This window comes from Phyllostomus discolor, chromosome 2 (assembly GCF_004126475.2).
Source record: "Phyllostomus discolor isolate MPI-MPIP mPhyDis1 chromosome 2, mPhyDis1.pri.v3, whole genome shotgun sequence".
In the NCBI taxonomy this organism is placed as follows: Eukaryota; Metazoa; Chordata; class Mammalia; order Chiroptera; family Phyllostomidae; genus Phyllostomus; species Phyllostomus discolor.
Genome location: NC_040904.2, coordinates 17,873,393 through 17,880,327, shown reverse-complemented (window position 1 = coordinate 17,880,327; position 6,935 = coordinate 17,873,393).

Sequence of the window (6,935 nt, the reverse complement as noted above, 5' to 3'; positions counted from 1 at the left end):
TGTATCAAGAAATAACTCTGTTCCCTGCTTGGTGAGAATTTTATTGTACTAATTTCTTAAATTTAAAGGGTAATGGAAATGGTAATGGAAAAATATAACAAAGATTATGTATTTATAAAATAAACAAAAAGTAAAAAGTTTCCCAGTAAAATTCTCACCCTGAAGGTAACAGATTATTTCTCTTTAAAAGCCTGTAATCCTAAATTATAGCCAGCCTCCTTAGAGGCATCTAAATTGTGTGAAAAATGAAAGAATATGTCTGTATGTTAATTCTATACTTTTAACTATTAGTGTTCTAGAACTAAAAGTAAAATTCATTGGGTGAAGAACATTTTGGCAGAGAAGGTTTTTTCAAAAAATACGAACTTTATTGAGATTAGTCTGTAGACAAAGAACAAATATAACTCATGATTGTCTCATCCACACTAATAAGGTTGGTTTGTTTTTGAAAGGTTAACTAGTATTTACTGAGTCTTTTCAAAGGCAGTCATAATTAAAATTCAATAATGTATGATTTATAACATTTATACCAGCTGCTTTTGATTGTCTTAGTTATTCTTATTCCAGCTTCATTATGAATACATTTGTGTAATATTTTGTAATTTTGTAGCAGTTTTTCTTAAGAATGTAAAAATCCCATACCAGTATTAACTTTGTAAAATATGATATATTTTTGGGTTTATAATGCTCACTTTGGAATGTTTAGCAGCTGTTCCTTTGACCACCATAATTATTCCACTCGTATTTTCACCTGCTTTACAAAAATAGAGGATTACTGTGAGATTTCAGTAAACCATAAAAATTAGAAAAGTTAATTTCTCATTATTTACTAGAACCATGGATATTATTATTTATTAATCATTTTTTCAATCATCAAGTTCTTTTAAATTATATTAAATTCAAAATAATATTTAAAACATTTCAAGGCATGACATTTGTTCAAAATTACTAAGCAATTCTATTAACTTGGACTATTATAAACACAATTATATATAAATATACATTTATGTATGCACATATATACTTATATACAATGCATGAAAATGGTTTAATGGTCAAAAGCCCAACATGTCAAACACTGTACTTAATACCCACAAGAAGGCTCTCAGGTAGTTGTTAAGGGGCACTCTAGTTACAACTAAGTGGGTTTTAAGAATTTATTGTAAACGTTACACCACTTGATCTTTCTGGAACACTTGGCGTAATTCTGTTGCTTCTAAACACATTACACCAATCTCTACTTTTTCAAAATATAGGAAATTATTGAGACCAATAATATAATATAAACCTTTTACATTTATTCCAACATTTCTGTGTAATCTTTCAGCTATAGAATGGTCATTTTAGCATGACAAATTATTTCCATCCCACCAGCATTATAACTAAGTCTTCAGTAGGCCATCCAATTTTATTAGCATAGCTGCTTCCAGGGTACATGTCCAGGGACAGGGTACATGGCGAGACTAATAAATGTCATAACAGTCGTCTATTCTCTGGCTTCTTTGGCTGTAAAATAATGTCCTTGCTCAGGAGGAGTGTTGTGTGAATAGTATGATGTTGATCAAAGTAATCTATAAGTCTAGTGAAAGCGGTGCTAAAAGAATTTTAGGCAGGCGAACACGTCTATAACTGAGTCACCATTTCAGTAAAAATAAGGTCTTTTTTCTATCCCTTTCCCTTGCGTGATGGGAGGGAGTCAATATAATTCAATTGCCATCAGGTATCTGGATGGTCCTCTTGGGAAATGACACTATTGTCAAGAATTTAGCATTGGGCTTTCGAGTTGGAAATTGATCACTCAGCTGGTTGGGCCCTACTGAAGGGCAATCTTTCTTATTGACTTCATGAATAATATTTGTCCATTCTGAATTTTCATGAAATTCATCTCCCACCACTTGGTGGATATAGCTTACAAATACTTCTAGATGTCAGCAATATCTTGATCATCAGATCCAATTTCTATGGTATCATTCAATAAGGTAAGATGATACAATATTCAGAGTTGATGCTGAAATAATCAAGGCTCTATATGCTCTATTATGACACAGAACAGAGCTGACGTATTTCTGAGGTAAAAGGGTGATGATATGTTGCCTTCTATGCCACATGAAAGCAAACTTTCTGCTGATCCTTTAATTAATACATAGATGAAATCCATTTGCAACATAATAGCTTTAAATTAATAGCTACTGCTCTCCATGTTATTGGATCCAATTGCTTACAATTGGAGGCAATTTCTAATTGAGTTTACAATAATTCCCTTTCATTCTCCAGCACAAATATTTCTCATAGCCAAAGTGACATGTAAAATAGGAATAGTTTACAAGAAGTCTTTATTCTTGTATCTCTCAAGTCTTTGATGGTAGCATAATTCTTTAGGATTACATCACAGATGATGCATTTTTTTTCCCTTTCTGGATATAATGGGATCAGAGACCTCCACTTTTCCTTTCTACCACAACAGTCTCTCTCCCTGGACTGAAAAAATGGTGTGCAGATTTTGCCAACAATGAAGCATGCACATTTCACTACACATCTGGAATTTGGGGAGATTACAGAATTCTTTTGCAGGTTTACCACGTCCACAAAGAGGTAGATTCAGGTCAATGTTTATTTTTCCACTGAACTTTGAACCCCCACTCCAAGAAGAGGAGTGTAGTGGCCTTTCAGATTATAAAAAATTCATGTCAGTTCAGAGCTGTGCATTAAGTAATACTTTAAAAATCTAGACATACCTCTTTGTCCAAAGCAAGTCATCTTGAAAATGTTCACAGGTCCCTTTGGGGAAAACTGGGAAGACCATTTCTATTACATATTTGCAGTTTTGTTACTAGAATCTAATTTAAGAGAACTCATTTTATTTTATTCCAGGAGCCTGAGAGTCTGTGTATTGGTTCAAATCAGGCAATTAGGTTACCGGCCTTTGATCCCCCAACTTGGTGGCTCACCTCAAGTTTTTTGCCCCCCTTAGATTTGTTTGTGTTCTTATTGTACATATGAAGGGAAAAAAAAAAATGACTGGATTTCCCTTCATTCCAGTCAGGGTTCAATCAGAGGAGCAGAATCAGAAGGATATTTATTAGAGAAAATGTCTTACGCTCATACATAGACTAACGAGTCTTTGCAAGGGTGGCCCTGCTTCTCGTGTTGGAAGCAAAAGTCCGCAGGCAGGCAGGGAGAGAAGAAGACAAGAAAGCTGGAACCCCTGGGAGGATGGACTGAAAAGCATGCCATTTCATGTCACCTCTGATGCTGGTGATTAGAGCATCTACCGAATCCAGAGCCTTTTGTCATGGTATTGAGCATATATACACTACACATGGCCAGGTGTCCGAGAAAATGAAGATCCAGAGAGAGGAGAAAGTTACTCAAGGACCCCTCTTGGGATCTGAATGAGTTTGGATTAAGTGAATACTTGTCCATCATCCATGAAGAAATATAATAATAAAATAACCCATGAAGAATCCTCAGCAGCTAGCTTCTCTCCCTAAGCATTTTCACTTCCCCCCTGTATTATGTGGCAGTTAAGTTCCAATATCTCAACTTCATTTAATTTAGGTCAAAAATGAGACAGATTTTGGTTATCCACAAAATAAATTCTTACAGATACTTACCAATACTCAAACTACCATCCATTTTAGTAATTTAAGCTCATCCAAAAAAATTGTGAATTTTTCCTAAAATAACATATGTATGATTCCTTCCCAAATGGATCCCAGGCTTTAGTGAGTATAAATGGACACAAATCTGGCCGATCATTTGGTTTTCATTCTATGTCCTCTTAGGTCATAATTTATCTTGATTCTTCTGAGGGCATGCTGATCATTTATCTAGGTCAGGAAGACATGAAAGATGATACTTGTGAACCTAAAAAAACAATCAGCCACTCCTTGAAAGGCATCTGCCTCAAAAGAGGTTATTAAGAGCTTTAAAGAAAAAGAATGCTAAAAATCACTCAGAACATTGAGGGGCTTTTCATGTTAAAAGCATAGTTGAAGAGGATTTCAAGTGGGGATATAAATAATCATATCTATCATAATTCATACAAATTCCTCCTTCCAATTTTCAGGGTTCTACATTTTTTAAATCATTATTCTCACTTTCACTTAAGAGCCCAGAGAGGTTCTGCATTTCATCTACATTATAAATCTTTTACTTGCAAAACCAAAAATTGGTCTACTTTTTTTTTATATCAGCCCCATGTCTACAGGAAATAAAATATTCTATTATACCAGTTATAGGCACTCATATAATTGTATATTTATTTTATGTAAAAATATCTCCTTCAGTCTTTCTCTTCCATGCATATCTTTGTTCTCTTGGGCTCTTTCTGTCAGTTAGTTTTCAAATCATTTTTATGGATTTTAAGGTGTATACATTCCTGAAGTCTCTTCCATTAGTTACCCTTGCCAAACTACACTGTGTTTTGACACTACCGTTCCCTGGACACACTCTCTAGTTTCTCTCTTGTCCTTCTAAAGTCCATGCAGTAGCAAATGACACGTATCATGTCCCCCATATAACACCTGCTAAGTCACTAGATGCAGTGAAGCCTGACTGATCTCACCAGTTCACCAAAACTGTCCTGTTAACATTACTATGGATTTCCTAATGAATGCTAACAATTCTTTTCATGGACTAAGATTTGCTGTAGTATTAAAAATTCCATTGAAAGAACAGCATGCATTCGGCTACACATGCTGACAGTAACCCTGGCTTTATCAGGCATCATCTCAACAAAAACTCCTGTGATGAACATACCAAAGCTGGGGATGAGAGGAGTTAGGCAATTACTTGTTTTAACTTGAAGGAACAGATATTTCTATTATTCACATTTCACTAATTAAACCATGTCCGTTGATCATAGCTGACCCATAGGAACCGGGGAGTCCAATTCTCTCCTGTGCCCAGTGAAAGAGGAAAGTGGATATTAGTAAATAGTAGTAATGGCTACAACAATTTCTGATGATATTAAATACCTTTTTATCTTCTTAAAGCTATTTTTTTCATGATAATCATTTTGTTCAATCCACCCTTGAGGCTTACGTATCATGACTTCTAACGTAGATTACTTAAACTTTTCTTTGTATAATTTCCCCCCAAAATGAAGCTATGAACCTTCATTTTCATAGCTTTATCTAATACCTATGACCTGATAGAACAAAATCTGTATTTCCAACCCAGCTATCTCTTTCCAGTCTTAGGTGGGCTTATCTACCTGTCAACTAGAAATATTTACAAGCCCAGATTGATTCATAAAACCAAGTTATCTATTCCAATTATTATTAAAATGACATAATTTCAATATCATAACCTTTCTTAAGAAATGAAACAACCCCCCAAGTCTCTATTGTTTTCACTCATATCCCCCCTGAGATCCATTTCCACCATAGCTGAGAGAGTCATTTAGGACAAAGAATATCTGGTCATGAAAAAATTTCTGTAATTGTTTTGTAGCTCTATATTATATATAGATCAGTTCTCACATTTATTCAATATTCATTAAGACATCATCTCTGTTTTCAAATTTACCCACTCAATTTCATCATCCGTATTTATCTCTCTTATCTCTACACAGGAGCATCTGACACCAACTCATCCATTTTTGCTCATATTGTCCAGAGACCTATGCAATCCGCAAAGAAGGGTGTTGGAAGTCAAGGCTGAAGGTTGAATTTTCCCCAAGTTTGTGGGCTAAATAGCCTTAGCTTCAATGAACCTGAATCAGAATCAATAGGTGAACTGATTCTTCAATACTGGAAAGGCAGTAAGTAAACAAATCTGAGAGAACAGAAAGAATGCTTTCATTTATCTCAGCAGAGTAGTGACAATCTGCATTTAATTCACAGCCCCAGTCCCCCACCCCCAGAGAAGGAGTTTCATTTGCTTCTGAGATGCTGAGGATTCTGGTTTTGAAAGATATTCAAACATTAAAATCTAAGTCTCAATCCATTGGCAGAGTAAGGCGATGAAAAATATGACAGAAAATTTGAAACCTAGCAAGAGAAAAGGAACTGCTGGAAGAGACAGATGGACACCTGATTTGTTTTAAGCACTTAGTAAAATCTATTCAGAAATTGCATTAAATGAGAACACTTGAGACTGAAATTAGTGGCTTAACAGGTTCAGGAAAATTAGCAGGAAACAAATAGGAGTTTCAAAGAGAGGAAATGGAACAGATGGAAGATCAGATAACGAAACAATTGATTGAAGAAAGTCCTTTGAGCGCAATGAGGGACTGTGTCTTTATCTCCAGAGTGCTCACTGAGCCTGTACAGATAGAAATAATACTGGTCTTGATGAAATGCATGATTTCTAAAAGAGAGAAAATGATTTAACAATTCTCCATATGTAAGGATAAGTTACCAGCAGAGGAGACTAATCTGACATATTTGTATTATCAGCAGTTAAACACAATACTATTAGTGTAGGTAGCTAAATATTAACGAAGGAAGGGAGCAAAGGAAATCAGACATTGTAGAGCCTAACAGACGAGGGAGTTGACTCACATACCGAGTCTGCTTGGTTAACTTGGATGTTACAGCTTTGCACACTCCATGGGGAACCACCAGCCTGTTCCCCTGCAGATTACTGGGGGGAGGATAGAACAAGAAAGCTCATGTGTAATAGAAGCCAAGATGGCGAGCATAGGGGTCTGTCAGTATAAACCTGGGAAAAGAATTGGATTGGATAAGGGACACAGAACCCCAGAAGATCTAAGAAATGGACCAGTTACCAAGGGGGAGGAACCAGCAGAAGTTCATGAAAGACTGGGAAGTTGACTGGTTTGTTTGAAAGGGCACCTGATCCTTTCCAAGTCAGAGATATAATCAGCCTAACAAAGAGGTTCTGCCCACCTCTAACATGTGCTCCCCCATTCATTTGTTGTGGCTGTAGCAGCCATGTGGGCCATAGCCAGGTGGACTTTAACCAGG